The sequence below is a fragment of the Mus musculus genome, chromosome 16 (assembly GCF_000001635.26).
Source record: "Mus musculus strain C57BL/6J chromosome 16, GRCm38.p6 C57BL/6J".
NCBI classification, from domain to species: Eukaryota; Metazoa; Chordata; class Mammalia; order Rodentia; family Muridae; genus Mus; species Mus musculus.
The window spans coordinates 22,900,206-22,916,882 of record NC_000082.6 but is presented as its reverse complement, the minus strand read 5'-3'; the positions used below and the strand labels follow the sequence as shown (position 1 = coordinate 22,916,882).

The 16,677-nt window shown below is 43.1% G+C and overlaps 1 long non-coding RNA gene across 2 annotated transcripts; it reads left to right on the top strand.

Annotated features, from left to right (window-relative positions):
- The first annotated feature begins 3,867 nt into the window (after positions 1-3,867).
- Gm30611 lies at positions 3,868-16,333 on the top strand. 2 transcript variants are annotated; one of them, XR_875955.2, is made up of 3 exons: positions 3,868-4,078; positions 15,865-16,001; positions 16,097-16,333. It is a non-coding gene; the product is annotated as a predicted gene, 30611 (long non-coding RNA). The 2 variants fall into 2 exon arrangements; XR_384749.4 differs by having other exon boundaries at positions 3,872-4,059.
- Positions 16,334-16,677: the final 344 nt, after the last annotated feature.

Sequence of the window (16,677 nt, the reverse complement as noted above, 5' to 3'; positions counted from 1 at the left end):
CACCAAAGCCAGTTCAATCCCAGTCTTTATTAGAAACCCAGGCCCTTTGACATGGTTGATTCTGAGGAAATGGAGAGTATAAGCTGGCCTTGTGCAGAAAGTAAGGAGGTACTCAGAGTACGTTTCTGTAAAAGAACTCGCTTGAAGGGAAGCCACTGTCAACCCTTGGGAAACCTGAACATAAAAATAAACAATGACAGTAATATACTACAGTAAACTGAAAAACTAGTGACTCATAAATCCTTTAGTATATAGTCAGTGGCATTTCAAAGTCACCATTCTGTAGCTACTATTGTGGTAAGTAATCCAGGCAGGAACCATCAACGACTGCTAAACATAGGAAGCAGAGTCTCTTAACTGTCTCCTCACAGATAACTGCTTTTGGTTTTTGTAAAGAATTTGTGTGTGTGTGTGTGCACTTGTGAGTGTATGTGTGTGTATGTATGTGTGTGTGCACTTGTGAGTGTACTGTGTGTATGTGTGTGTGTATGTGTGTGTCTCTATGTGTGTCTGTGTGTGTATGTGCCTGTGTATGTGTGTGTGTGTATGTTTGTGTGTGTGTGTGTGTGTGTGTGTGTGTGTGTGTGCACTTGTGAGTGTAGTGCTCCTGGAGGCCAGAAGAGGGCATCAGACCCCCTAAAACTGGAGTTACAAGCATTTGCCTGTGAATTGTCCAGTGCAGGAGCTTGGAATGGAACTCTGGTTCTCTGTGTTACTTGCTCTTAACTGCTGAGCCACACAGATTATTTCTTAATTTTTCATGGGGGAAAATGTAACTATGAAACAGTGAAACCTGTAGGATACCACATTAATCAAATGATCAATATTAAAGCATTGATATTGGGAGAAACTGATTGCATAGGCTTTCTGATATGGCATATCAACCAGGCCAAGGCATCATTTTCTGTGGAACTCTGGGAGAGGCGATTGGTTTGAAGGACATTCTACAAAACAAAGGTATATTAATGTGCATCTACATACATATTTGCTCACATATGTACATAAATAAGGGCAAGTGAATCAGTTACTTCTATGTTGCCATATTATGGCTCCATAACCAAAAGTGACTTAAGAAAGAGCTTATTTTGTTTCAGGGAGATAAGAGTCCATCATGACAGGGAGGCAGGAAGCTGTGTGCTCATAGCTGCAAACATCAAACAGAGAGAGAGAGAGAGAGAGAGAGAGAGAGAGAGAGAGAGAGAGAACTGGAAGTCAGAAGTGACTGTATAACCTCAGAGTCCATTCTCAGTGACTGACTTCCTCCTGCAAGGTCACTCTCCTAAATCTCCCCAAACAGTGCCTCAAACTGGGGACCAAGTGTTCAGATACCAAGCCTCTGTGTGTGTGTGTGTGTGTGTGTGTGTGTGTGTGTGCGCGCGTGTGCGCGCTTGAGCTATGCTATGAGAACATACAGGAGAGACAATAGTAAGTGTGGTTGAGAAGACACAAGGTGGGAGGTGAAGAAGATAGGTTGGCAGAGAAGAGGCAAAGCAGGAGACTCCTACTCCGGACCTTGACAGAGTGGGTGAGCTCTGTGCCTGGTTCCGGGGCATCTAACACTTTTTTAGGCCCCCATGAGTACTGCACACATGGTACAGACATATATGCAAGCAAAACATCAATACATACTAAAAAATAATCTTAGAATAGAAAGGAATTAGCATTTGGGAAGGCAATGATTGTCCAACTCCTGAGCCAGGCTAAAGGCCTTGTGACTGAGCTGAGCAGACCCACATGACTCTGTCATAGGAAGACAGTGTGCCAGCTTTAGCCTCTTTGTCAGAGAAAATACTCATTTGCCCTAATAAATTTCCTGGGAAACAGAGCAATATACTCACATGGATATTTAAGGACATGTATGGGAGGGAGGGAGGGACGGAGGGAGGGAGGGAGGGAGGGAGGCGAGAATAAGAGGAACCATTGAGAGTCCACGAAGGAAGCTAATCAAAAGTCTAATTATTTCTTTCTGAGAACCAGTTTCCTTCTCTTGGGGATATGAACCTCTCCCTCTCTCTGATGGTTGGTGACATGAGACCTTTGGAACATTAAAAAATATATGCTTCCACCCCTCTGATGTTATACCCATAATAAGTTCCACATTTGATCAGGATCATGAGGTTATAGATTGACAGACCCTCAGAGAGTTGGTAGGCCAAAGCTTACTTTCTTGAAATGATGTAGCCAAAGCCTTTAGAAATCCAACATTGATCTAAAAGCACACATCCAGCCAAGAATCCCCTACCCAGTGTGTTTCACAGCCTGCACATGGTGTTTATTGTTCTTGGTCATCATGGGTCTTGTTGGGTCAATCCTCAGACAAAACACCCTTTAACTACAAGGGCAAACTCCCCATGGCTTGATCTGGTTTCCTGGATGCAAGGATCATTGGCCTCCAGGGTACATCAGAGGACAATGATCTCAGGGACTGGCTTGTTTTCATCCCTATCATGCTGGCCTGGATTGGAGGGTCCTAGAGGGAGGAGGGTACCTGGAGGAATGCTCTGTTGGGAAGACCAGCCAGAGGGCTTACAGATGGTTGACCTGTTATGTGGAATTTGTTATTCTCTCTTTGATTTGAGGAACAGGTATTTTTTTTCTCTTACCTGTTTTCTCATCAGTGAAAATGTAGAAGCTGGCCCAGTGGATAAAGGAGCTTGCTGCTGAGTCAGATCGGGTTTAATGTCCAGAATCTACCACAGAAGGAGAGAATTATGTCGCATATTGTCCTACGACCATTACACCCTGCCTTGGGCACAACTCCTCCTACCCCTGTGCACATGGAACAAATAAGTAAAAATGTAATTTAAGAAAAAAATTAAGTTAAAAATAAATGTACAATTCATATTTACAGCAGATCATGCAGACAGTGTGTGCCTAGTGAAACACATAATAGGTTTTTTCTGGCTTGCTTGCTCTTTGTCCAAAAATATCTATGCCTTTAATGGACCTGGGTCTACAGGACACAGAAAAAACTCACTCCAAGTTATCCAAACTTTTCTTCTCATTAGAAGATTATCATCAGTGTGGTTTGTGTGCTATTAGAAACACTGAAAACCTGCAAGCAGGTGGAAAACAGCGCTGTCCCTGCACTGCTTGGTAAATAATCACTCAGTATCGTCTACACACATACCAGACCCATTTTATACAAAAGTAACATAATACTATAACTTTGTATTATAGCCTGAGTATAAAACCAACAGTAGATTATGAATAACTAACATACAAATAAACCCATTTCTATAGTTTAATTTTTAATTCCTACATGGAAGCTTTTGGACAGTTGATGCAATTATCCAAACCAGAACTCTCTTTGTTAGACACTTAGATTGTTTCTATTTTTTTTTCTTTTGGTAAGCATTACTTCAGTTAACATTCTTGTGGATACATCTGTTTAATTGTTGTGTCTTTGTCTTCATTATTGTCTTAGTATATATGACTCAATGGGGAGTGAACTGGGTCAAAGACAATCCAATGTGAACAACTTTTCTCTGTTTCTACTCACTAGGTATTGTGTAAATATGAATGGTGTGTATAATTTTTTTCCTTCATTTTGTTCTTTTTTAATTTTAAAATATCCCATTTTATTTTTATTTTTAAATTAATTATTTATATCCCAAATGTTGGCCCTTACTTATTTGTTTCATATGTATGGGGGGGGGCATGTAGGAGCTTCGCACAAGGCTGGATGTGTTACTTGGAGGACAATGTCGCTCCAGCAAGATTGTAAGGACATAAAAGCCCACAATAGCAGTGAGTGAGTCACCGGCAGCAAGCATCACTGGAATGCTACCAGCACAGCAAACAGAAACCTTTTTCATGTGCAATGACCAGGAGGGGCTGTTGAGCTTCACATGCGGGGCTCTTCCTTGGGTGATGGATCTGGATTCTGACGGATAAGAAGGACATTCCTCCAAGTGAGTAAGGTCCAAAGTTCTCAGTGCAGGAAGCATCAGCTTGGGACAGGCCCTGTGCTGCGTGCTAAGGATGAAGAACCAAAGAGCTTATCCTACCGGCAAGATGTCTGTCTCAGTGAGCAAAACACTTTGCTTCATGAACCTGGTGAGCCCCCAGAAAGGTGGTGAGTGAGAGCTGATTCTGAGAGTTAACCTCTGGCCTTCATGTATGTGCCCTGGCATGCAGGTCTGTGCTCACAGATCCTACACACAAAATAATAATAAGTATTTTTTTAAAAGAGCTTTAAAAAGCATACCCATGCCCGAAGAAGCAGAAACTATAATTTTTGAGCCTAACTATAAAAGAAAGTCTAAAGGTTAGGCTCTGGCTTAGACCTGGGTGGAGGAGGCTGGGTAGAGCGTGGAGATTAGCAAGGATTCCAGGAGGACTTGGAGTCTGAGACAAACTTTGAGGAATGTATAGGAGTCAGTTCCATAGAGAACTAGGGAGTTCAAATGGATCACATGTTCCAGGCCTGAAAGGAAGAACAAGTATTGTAGATTCAGGAGAACTAGAGCCAGGAGGCTAGGACCAAACCCAAACTTCACTCAGAAGGGTTTTAGGGTCCAGGGAGATGGCTCAGATAGTTTGTTTTGTAACCATGGGGACTCAAATCCTCAGCCCTCTTGTGAGGAACTGAATGAGGCTGCAGATGCATGTAGCAGGGGGAGACAGGAGGATCCTGGAAGCTCACTGTCTAGCCAGACAAAAAGGAAAATGTCGGGCAAGTTCCAGGAAAGCCAAGCTTAGGCAGAGAGGGAGTTGGTGGGTGGCCATGTTACAGCTCCTGCAAGCAACAGAACTTGGCGGCTTCAGCCATGTGGCTCTGGCTTTAGAGTGAAAAATAGAAGGGACTACTGGGACAATTGATGCTGATTAGCTGGAGTTACGAAATTAGTGGTGATTAAGAAGAGACCAACATCACTGAGTTGATTCTTCTGGGAAGTGTTTTCTGAGAGCACAAAACAGCTGTGTTCCAGAGATAGCCAAGGTTATAACTTATGTTGCAGCTGTACTTTGTAATGTATAAGAGTCACCCAGGTGGTACTGGTTTTGAAGGCATGAAGGAGTCATGAAGAGCAGCTGAGGCTCAGCACTGTCAGAGACTATGGAAGGCCATTGGTGAAGGTGCAGCCCAGAACTGAAGGGGTTATGCAAAGGATTTGAGGCTTGGTACCATAAAGATAGCCTATGAGAGGCTATTGGTGAAGCCTAGTTGCAGTGGAAGACACCATGTATTGGAGACGACAGTACCATGGGATGATCACCAAGAGCAGCAGCAACAGTGGAGTGGATCAACCTGAGCTTAGAGTGCTACAGAGGGCAAAGCTGAAGTGACTCCAGCCCTTTGGAAGAGTCCAGAAGATCACCTGTGGATCCCAGACAATGAAACAAGAAGCTGTAACATTGAAGCTGCCTTGGAGACTCCAAGACCTTAGAGATGCCAGACCATAGGATATCTCCTGAGGAATGCAGCTAGCAGGGAGTGGAAAAGAAGTCTGTTGCAGTCAACAAAGATGAAAAAGGAGTTGGAGATCTGAAGACCGCTTTGACATCAGACATGGAGATGCAGACTTTGGAGTTTGCCCAGTTGGTTTCCTATCTTGATTCGGGGATTACGGTTAAGTGATTGGATGGATTTCAGAAGAGACTTTTACTTTAGACTTTTGGCATTGTTGGTACTGCTATAGATTCTGGAGACTTTAGAAGTTGGGTTAAATGTACTTTTTAAATTATGCTATGGCTAGATATGGCTCTCATAGACTCACTCATGGGTTTGAACAAGCCTATGGGGACCAGGAAGTGGAATGTGATGGTTTTTATATGCTTGGCCCAGGGAGTGGCACTATTTGGAGGTATGGCCTTGTTTTAATAGGCATATCATTTTGGACATGGGCTCTAAGACCCTACTCCTAGCTGCCTAGAAGTCAGTATTCTGCTAGCAGCCTTCAGATGAATATGTAGAACTCTCAGCTCCTCTTGAACCATACCTGCCTGGATGCTGCCATGTTCTGCTTTGATGAACTGAACCACCGAACCTGTAAGCCAGCCCTAATTAAATGTGTACTTTATTAAAAAAAAAAAAAAAAAAAAAAGGGAAAATGTCTGGTTCAGTGGGAGACTCCGTCTCTAGTGAGTAAGGTGGAGAGGATCAAAGCAGATACCCACTTCCTTCTGGTTCCCTCTGCATGCATGGCTACCTGAACATTTATGCACATACAACACACACAAGCACATGCACACACACATGCGCACAAATACATACAACATACATGCACACACATATGCCCACACTCACACACGCGTACAAATATGCACACATGTACACACATATTCTTACACACACATCCTTTTAAATGAATGCTTGAATTTCAACCCATTTCCTGGTAAGAACTGAAGAACCACTTGTTCCCGAGGCTTGTGGCAGATCCCAGATACCACAGAACTACAAAGGAGCAGTCAGTGATGAAAGAGAAGACAGCCACATCTTATGAAAACAGGCTGACATGCTTCATGGTGACACCTTTGTACCAGGGGATCTGAGATTCAGCAAGAAGCAACATAACTTTTGAAGTGTTCTTTTTGGAGTTACGATACCTAAATTTGGAAAAATAATTTTGACTAGTCAGGCCCCAAATAGTATAAACAGCTTTTTGTTTTATTACTGAGGATAGAACTCAGGGCCTGGGACATACTGGGCAATCACTCTACCCCCTAAGCTATTATAATTCTCCACTTTTTTATTGTTTATATCAGTATATACTTGTATTTTATTTTTGTAGTATTGGCAACTCAACCCAGGATCTTGTATCTGCCTAGTCAGTGCTCTCTCACTGAACTACATCTCCAGCAAAACTGATCGGCAAATGGGAACCCGAGGGCCTTCTGGACTCTGAGATTAGCATAGGCCTCTAAATAGAAAGTGCCAAGGATCTGTAGGATGCCCTTCTCATCAAGGCCGTGGCCAGTGAAGCAGACCTAGGCAGCCGTTTAGCCCGTGAACTTAGGCTCACATTCACGGCTTCCGGTCTGCTCTCAATTCCTGTTACATCTGCAGTTCTTTTCCTGAAGGGCCATACTGGACTTTAGACCCCACCATACAGCAGAGACAGCTTTAGAGGGACCATGTGTTGGATAATGCACAATTTGCATTATCCTATTTTGTAACCATGAGGACTTGAGTTCAAATCCTCAGCTGGATAATTGGTTCCTTATAATGCCTCTCGCCCCGGGTCTGTTAAATCGGATTGGACCCTGACCAACAGTCATGAGTGAGGGAAACCTGTAGCATAGACGGAAAGAACCACGGGACAGAAAGGATGAATCTGAGCCATTTTGACGATTTAAGAAATCAAGTCTCGATGAGCAAACAAACATGGTTGTGCAAGGAGGGAGGGGCTGAGAATGACTCGGAATGTCCTAGGGTCTGTGACTGTGTCAAGGCCTTTCATTATCAATGCCAGAATGTTATGAAAGGTTGCTGTCTGGACCAGCTGTGTCCAGTTTTTGATGTCTTAGCCAATGGACTGAAGAAGCACATACAGATTGTATAGTGTCAAGGGACATTTATTTAGATTAAGGAAAGAGATGATGTGGGTTAGATTTGGTGTAAGTGAGCAAGGGGCTCCCTGAGTTAGAGTGCTCAAGGGCGCCAGGCTACTGTTTGGTTACTCAGATGTCTAGGAGAAGCTGCTGGCTGAGGGTGTAGCCAGGATGGTTCTATGTTCTAGCTGAAGACTTGGGTTATGTAAGCAGCTCTACTGAACATGGTCCTTTCCTATGATGCATGTGGTATTAATCACGTGTGTGCTGATATGTAATCATAGGTATAGATTACTCTAAAAGTTCATTCAGAGGGCACAGTCTGCCATATTGCAAACGTACCCAAAACAAGCATTACTGACTTTCCTTGTCAGCCAGCCCCAGCAGTCAGAGAGGTTCCAACAGAGGAGATAAGGATCATGCAGAGAGGAGTAATGGATGGACTAGTCGATTCCTGCATCTCTAACTGACTAGCAACCAGGATGTTTCTTTATTGATATCGATTCCACAAAAGAGGCAAACTTAAGATTTCAAAAGAAATACACATCATGTCATTTTGTCCCTGGGCAACAGTTAACAAGTACAGAGAAAATAGGTATTATCAATCTCAAATCATTCTCGTCTGTGTGAACATTTATGACATATGACATGCTATTCTTCAGTGAGACATTAAACAAATAGAAAAATATCTGAGCCAGTCTAGGCAAGTCCCCAAGCCCAGAACAATGCTCAGTGGTTGAAGCTTTTGAGTTAGCCTGGCTTAAAAGCTTGGAAGCTCTCCCAGGCTGCAGGCTGGCCCTCTTTGTTCATCTGTTTTCTAGTTCAAAGATCTCACTGTAACTTTCTGTGAGCCAGTCTCCTTATAATTGGCAAATTCTCATTTTTATATTAATTTTATATCATCTATATAAATCTATATATATTATTAAAGGTTGTTTTAATCAAATGAATTTTTTTACTAAGTTTTTATTTTCTGGGAGCACTGTCTTGTAGACTGCATATACGAGGAAGCATGTAATCTGATCTGTTGCCAAATCTATATGTTATATAATTTATATATATAGATGATAATATATATGCAATAACAATTAGTGAAAAAAAGAAGCCTTGAATTTGAAGGAGAGTGGGGAGAGGTATGTGGGAGGCTTTGAAGGGAGGAATATTATAATTAAATTATAATCTTTAGTTTTTAAAATTATGTGTGTATGTGTGTGTGTCCACATAGAGGACAGAGGGGACATAGGGTTCTTTGGAACTAGAATTACAGGCAGTTTTGACACCTCATGTGAGTGCTAGGATTTGAACTCTAGCCTTCTGGTTAGAGCAGTAAGCACTCTTCACTGCTGAGCCATCTCTCCAGCCCATATTTGTCATATATTTTTTGAAAACAAGGATGTAGATGTCCTAATTAGGGTTACTATTGCTGTGATGAAACACCATGACTAAAAGCAACCTGGGGAGGAAAGGATTTATTTGGCTTATACTTCCATATTATTGGTCATCATAGAAGGAAGTCAGGGCAGGAACTCTAACTGGGCAGGAACCTGGAGGCAGGAGCTGATGCAGATGCCATGGAGGAGTGCTGCTTCTTGGCTTACTACTCCCCATGGCTGGCTCAGTCTGCTTTCTTACAGAACCCAGGACCACCACACCAGGGATGGTACCACCCACAGTGGTCTGGGCTTTCCCCTAACAATCACTAATTAAGAAAATACCTAATTAAAAAAGAAAAAAGAAAAAATTCTACAGCTTGCCTACAGCCAAATCTTATGAAGGCAATGTCTCAATTGAGGCTCCCTCTCCCTTCTCTAATGCTAAATCGAAATGAAACTAGCATTTAGAAAATTATTTTTAAAACACATGAAAATAGATTTTGTTCCTTAAAAGGCTGGGGAGGAATAGGGGTGGTGGCCTGAAGGGAATTCAGGGTCGAGGAAAGTGTAACTTTTGGGGATTGTCTGAAAGTATTTACACTACTGGTGCAAAGAGTAAGGCTAAGAAGAGAGAGAGAGAGATCGAGAAGGAACAAGCACCGTGGTAAGATGCTGTGGTCAGTTATGAGCCATATATGACAGTGGTCCCTTAAGATGATAGTAGAACAGAACATTTCTCATCACTCAGAGCCATGACAAAGGCTGGAGCAGCATAACATTCCATCTCCCATGTTTTGCTGATGATGCTGAGCAGAGTGTCAGAACTGCCAATCTCAGTGATTGCCCCAGCAACGATTCCATACTTTGCCCTTGATAATGATAGCAAACAAGAGTGAGTTTGTGAGTTTACTACGTACATTTGGCTTTTGTCTTCATTCTAGAGTCTAGTCCTTCTGATTCTTAGAGAAATTTACTATCAAAATAGTATGCATGGTGCCCCAGGTGCAGCCACATACATCTTAAGTTTATTATGTCTCTAGACCATATTCAAGAGGCCCATCTGGGAACTGATAGATGTTTACTCTATGAATCCCCCCCCACACCCCCAGCTTTTTTTTTCTTCCAATTTGGACTTGGTAGAATGGCCCTGACAAAGGAGGGTGGTGATATAAAGAAGGGTCCTTCTGCAATCAGTGATGTGGTAAGCTAAGAAACACTCCCAGCATTCACAAAGGCTCCATGTAATGAGTGTCGAGAAGTATTTCCCAGGCCAGGTATGCTGATCTTTAGTACCAACACTCAGGAGGCAGGCATACCTCTGTGAGTTAAAGGCCAGATGGTCTACCTAGTGAGTCCAGGTTAGCCAGGGCTACCTAGACAGACCCTCTAGACATTTGCCAGTAAGAAATTAGGTGCATTGGTGCCAACTTCAGTCAAGTATCTCCGAGTTTGTTTCAGGTTTTACCCATGTATGTTCGTCCAGAAAACATGACAATAACGATTCAATGAGCATTCACTATTCTTTGCGTGCTGACTAGTTTTTATGTCAACTCAGCATGAGCTAGAGTAATTCTGGAGGAGGAAACCTCAGTTGAGAAAATTCCCCAGCCAGATTGGGGTGGAAGGGTCAGGCTCACTTTGGGCAGAGCCAGTCTAGGGCTGGTGGTCCTTGAAGCCATAATAAAGTAGGCTGAGTAAGCTCTGGGGAGCAGGCAGGTATGTGGCAGCACTCCTCCATGGCCTCTGTATCAGCTCCCATCTCCAGCTTCCTGCCCTGCCTGAGTCACTGCCCTGACTTCCCACAAGGATGGAATGGGATGTAGAAGTTTAAGCAAAATAAACTCTTTTTCTCTTTATGTTGCTTTTGGTCATGGTATTTTATCTCAGCAATAGAAACCCTAACTAAGACACTTTATAAGCTACAGCCCCATCACCATATTCACACACACACACACACACACACACACACACACACACACACACACCAATGCGGATGAGAACTCCCAAGTGCCAGATAAAGTTACAAAACTGCAAAGAAGGAAGAAATGAAGGAAGTCTAATAATGTGCTCACTGCTCGGAACTATTACTGCTGCTACTCGATACACAACTCTAATTAGGGAAGGTGCAGGTGGAGGGTGTAACCCAAGGCAGGTAAGACTTACTCAGAGCTTCGAAGAAGGTGAGAAGGGGTGATTTGCAAATCTACTGGAGGGAGTTCTTAGCTGATAGCATTTTATTTGGAACTGAGATAGTCATCTTTTGAGGGTCAAGACAGGCCTGTGATGGGGACCTGAGAGGGGCAAACATAGATTAGCCTTTAGAAGGACAGGGAGATGAAGAGAGTGCTGCTTGAGCCTTCCTATGACCCCATCTAGGGACAAAAGAGCATCATCAGTTCATTAGGAAGGGAGGTAGAAAAATATTTCAGTGAGCTCCTCAGGCTGGAAGCGGGGAGGAGAGAAAGTGGAGGAAAGACCAAGAGCTGCAGAGGATGCTTGCAGAGATACGTGAGTATCTCTGAAGTAAGTGATGGGATAGGAGCTCACAGACAAGGAAGGGAAACAGGAGGTGTCTAATAGACTGGATAGTGTGGACACAGAGGGTCTGGTCCTCACAGGGAGGATGAAAAACAAGCCAAGTTGATAAACATTAATGAGAGATGGACAAGAGATGGGTGGGGAAGAAAGAAAGAAATGAAGACAGTGCGAGGTGGGGCAACCTTTGTTACCAGGATAAAGACATCTCTACATGAGGGTGGGACAGAGGGCAAATAGCAAGGGAGTGGATAATTATTTCTAATAATAACAATTAGAAATAAAGCAGAGGTAGAGAAGAGAAGGTGGTGAGGTTCAGAGGACGGCTGTGGGCAGGGCAGGGCAGGACAGGGAGCTGGGTGTGGAAGGAGAGTGGTCAAGGCTGCTGGCGAGCTCAGAAGAGTCCCTGAGGATCAGGGTAACTGAAGTGAGGATAAGAATGGCAGCCTAAGGTCAGTGACATAAGACCATTTCCCAGCATGCCTCTCTAGCCCCCAGGGAACATGCACAGACCTGCTTCCTCCCTTCAGCAGGTGGAGGTGGAAGGAGTCTTGTTTTACTGTAGTGCATTCCAACAATTAAAAACACAAAGCCTTTCTGAAAGAACAAGGAGAAAACAGTAGGAAGATGAATTAAGAGGGACCAGACCAGCTACTTCATGAGCACACAGAGAAACAAAACAAGGAGTTTGTGCCATCAAACAGCTCCAAAGAAAGAAAGCTTTTCCAGTTGGATGTCGGGGAGGCTTTCTGACCAGGGAGTACGTAAGATGGTCTATGTTAATGATTCTCAGCCTTCCTAATGCTGTGATCCTTTAATACAGTTCCTCATGTTGTGTGACCCCCAAACAATAAAATGGATGCTGCTGGGGGGCGGGGTGAGCAGGGCACAGGAAGCTGCATGGAGACCATGCCTTGCAATGTGTTTAGAGGACTCTCTTGGCTAAATTTGTTAAAGCTCAGTATGTGCTGGAAATAGAATAGAAAGGGGAACAGATCAGATTCTGTAGCAACTGGAAGAGCAGGAAGAGGAGCAAAGACTTTATTCATACATTAAACGTTGCCAGTTATATAGCCATCAATCAAAGTTGGTTTCGCTTCTTTTCAGCACTGAGGATAGCACTTGACCTTGCTCAAGCTGGCAGCTCTTCTATCACTGAGCTACATCTCTAGCTCGAAGATACTCTATTATATCACATCGCTAACATATGCATGACAGTTTATTATATACTTGTTTATCAGTAATTTATATGCTGTTATAGGTTGCACCTATAACATGTCTTTCAAAGGCATGTGCTAAAGGCCAGATCACCAGATGGCACTTATTTAGAGCATTGCTTCTCAACAGGTCACAAGTCCTCAAGGGGGTTGAATGACCCTTTCAGAGGAGTCACCTGAAAAACATCACCATTTACATTACAGTTTATAACAGTAGCAAAATTACAGTTATGAAGTAGCAACAAAAATAATTTTGTGGTTGGGATGACCACGGCTGTATGAAAGGGCCAGAGCATGAGGGAGTTTGAGAACCCGTGATTTAGAGGAAATTGGTACCTGTGATGACAACATCTTGTCTCTGTTGAATTAGCCTCCTGATCCTTGTCACCACTGTCTCAGACCCTCTGGTCTCTCTCTCTCTGCTGTTAGCACCTAGCCTGCATACCTGCCCTCAGCTCTCACACTGACTTTGTTTAGGTAATTGGGTGAGAGTTTACCAGCCCACATAGCAGCTCCTAGTTTTTAACTGTTTGACTGTCTGGATTCCAGGAACTAGCTATCAACTCCACATGAGATTGCACATAGTTTCTGAACAGTTGTCTTCCTCCTAAACCCATTTTCCCCCTTTGCCTGTGATTTTGGGCCACTTAAAAAAAAAAAAGAACTCTCAGGCCAGTTCCATCTCTGCTAATCTTTAATGCAAATCTAACTGGAACCAGCATATATCAATAGCCCACTGTCCTGGCTGTCTCCCTCTCAACGTGACCCAGCTGAATGCCTGAGGTAGAGACCATGTGGCCTGTGACCTGGAAGTATTACTGGCTAGCCCTTTACAAAAAGCTGATCCCTGCCTTTGGCATATAAAATAAAATAAAAGTTTTTCTTCAGAAGTAGTGCAGGAGGGTTGGAAGCGTAGCTCAGTGGGACAGTGCTTGCCTAGCATGTGTGAAGCCCAGAGTTCAATACCATCCAGCTCTGCACAAATAAACAACAATCAAAACAGCAATGCGCGATATTATAGAAAATTTAGCAAACGAAAGCAAAAACCCTCATATTCCATAATCCAGACATAAGAGTTTAGCATTTCCTTTTCTATTACCTAGTCATTTTTTAATGTCTTCATATGTTCGTATAAGTTATTTTTAGAAAATCAGGACCATGCTATTGTACAATCTTCCCTTTCATTGCAATATACTGTAAATATTTAACTGAGTGAATTGTTACTTCTTAAATTTTAGGATTTGTTTATTTTTATTTTATGTGTATGAGTGTTTTGCCGCCGTGTATGTCCGTATCTATAGAGGACAGAAGAGGGCATCAGATGCCCTGAGACTGGAATTTCAGACAGGTGTGAGCCTTGTAGGTGCTGAGAACTTAACCAGGGGCATCAGGAAGAGCAAACAGCGCTCTTTTGTTATTTTTAACAACATGATTTTACACTTCTGTGAAGTATTCCTTGGAAGTGATACAACATTAGCTTGCTAGATAGCTTATATACAATAAGTTATAAACAATTTATATTTGTAATTTTTATTCTTTGAAGTAATACTATGATGAACATTGTGGACACTCTTAGTTTTAGCAGGCCATGTAAAAGGAGGTCTGGAGTCATCAGTTCCTGACTGAATATTCTACACACATGCATATACACATGCATATACATGTTTGCACACATACATACATACATATACTAAGAGTTATAGTAATCTTTACAACTCAGTGCACTATGTCACATATTCTTAGTAGCTCTTAGATCCAGGTAGAGAAAATAGTATATTCCATCACCAATAACATTTTATAGACCTGATGTTTTGAGCCAGGCATAATGGATTGTATGTTTGTAATCCCAGCACTTGAGAACTGAGTCTGCTCTATGTAACGGGACCTTGCCTCAACAAAGCCAAAACTGATGTTGAGTGATGTATGACATAGGTTGATCATTCGTTTTGAATTTTTTTAAGTTTTTGCACTTTACTCATGATTACTAAAATTTGAACTAAGTGGGTTGTTTTCTCAATTGGTGATTGATGTGACAGGGCCCAGCCCAATGTGGATGGTGCCACCTTCAGGAAGATGGTCCTGAGTTGTACAGTAAACAAACCAGACGAGCCTCAAGGATGGAGCCAGTAAGCAGCAGCCCTCCATGACCTCTGCTTTAGTTCCTATCTTGAGTTCTTGCCCTGGCTTCCCTCAATGGTGATGATCAGGACTTGTAAGCCAAATAAAACATTCCTTTCCAAGTTGCTTTTGGTCATAATGTCTATCCCAGAAAAAGAAAGCAACCTATAACACATCTGTCCCTGTGGGTGATTGGCAGTGGCAGTACAAATACTTAGAAATATGTCTGAAACTCAGTGGAGAAGTAACTATATGTGTCAGCCAAACAGGAAAACGTGGAGGAAAGAAACTTTGAACTAAGGCAAACGGAACAGAGCAGCATTTCCTCCCTGGGTCCTGGGTCCCATGGTCTACCCCAGTTTGTGAGGGCACAGCTCCAGGCCATGCCACTTTTCATACGGCCAAGCCAAATCCCACAGCAAGATCTGGGGCTGCAACTCCAAATTTGTACCTGACTGCTGCTCACATTCATCTTTCCCTCAGAAGGCTGTAGTCCTAGCCTAATCCGTGGCTTCAACCTACTTTGCAGCAAGTAACTTTGTAGCCGCTCCTTTAATGACGAGACATTGATTAATCATTGTCAGGGCTGTTTTGAACATTTCAGAATGTTTGCCAGCTCCAGCATCTGACCTCTAAATGTCAATGGCATCCCCAAGGAAATGTCATCACTTCTAAGTGACTCTCAGGGGTGTGATGTGGTTCTGCTCCATGGCACCTCATCCCATCCCCAGGGTGAGGGACATGCCCTATAAGTGACTTATTTTATTTTTAATTTATTTATATTTTATGTGTATGAGTGGTTTTTTTTCCCTGCATATATTTATGAATACCACACGTGTGCCTCATACCCACAGAAGCCAGAAGAGAATGTTGGATCTCTTGGAACTGGAAAAACAGACCAGTGCTAGGAACTGAGCTCAGGGCCTTTGCAAGAACAGCAAATGTTCCTCATTGCTAAGCCATCTCTCCAGATACCCCGGTCCTCAATTCTTCCATGCAAATCAGTCCACCTCACCACTTTCATTTACACCCCCTGGGGATATCAGGGCCACTTGTAGCCTGGCTTGTTTTCATCTCCAGCCTCTCCCTTGTTCTTAACCACATCAACCTATGCCTTGTCACAGCACCGCAAGTGCCTGCTCTTCTGACCTACAATGCTCCTTCCTTTGCTGTGTCGGCTGGTCTTCCATCAGGATGGAAAGCTGTTGATGGCCATGGTGGAGGGAGTGAAAGCATGGCGAGAGAGGGGTGTGGCTAACAGGTAGGACAAAGCTTGAAGATATCTTTTGAACTCCTGGATCCAGCTGCTTCTTAGGTAAGAACAGCTCAATAAATGTCATTCTTCTTGTAATTCAGGTTGTGCACTTGCTACCTGCCCTGGAGGACCTCCGACACAAGAGCAGAAAACAGATACATCTTTTGCAGTCCTGAGAGAAAAGAGCCTCTTTGGAATCCTCTGGGGAGCTTCCTCAAGGGCAAACTAGAATTCCCATGATATAGCCCTGCAAATACCTGCCTATCATGTCTCTCTCCCACGCCTTCCTGTTTCCCTAACAATACTCTGAACCATTTTTCTTAAAAGAGAAACCATTCTTTCTGTTGTTTCCTTCTTTGGGCCATATTTGATCTCTTGTTCCCTTCATAATCCGCTTGATAGAGAGGATCTTATCTGCCCTCTATTTCCTCCTCATGACCTTTGTCATTCAGGTTATCCCTCCTAGTGCAAACACACCAGCCAACAGCCACCATAACCTTCCAGTCATCAGCTAAACAGTGGCTTTTCTCAGTCCGTATCCTGTCTGCCCTCCTTACAGCAAGCATCCAGCACAGCTTCCCACGGCCTCCTCTTATACCTGAATGCTGTGACGCCCGTGCTTTTCTTTCTTTTCTGGACCTTTTATTTCTATAATGTTGACCAACCGTCAAGGCAGTTAAGT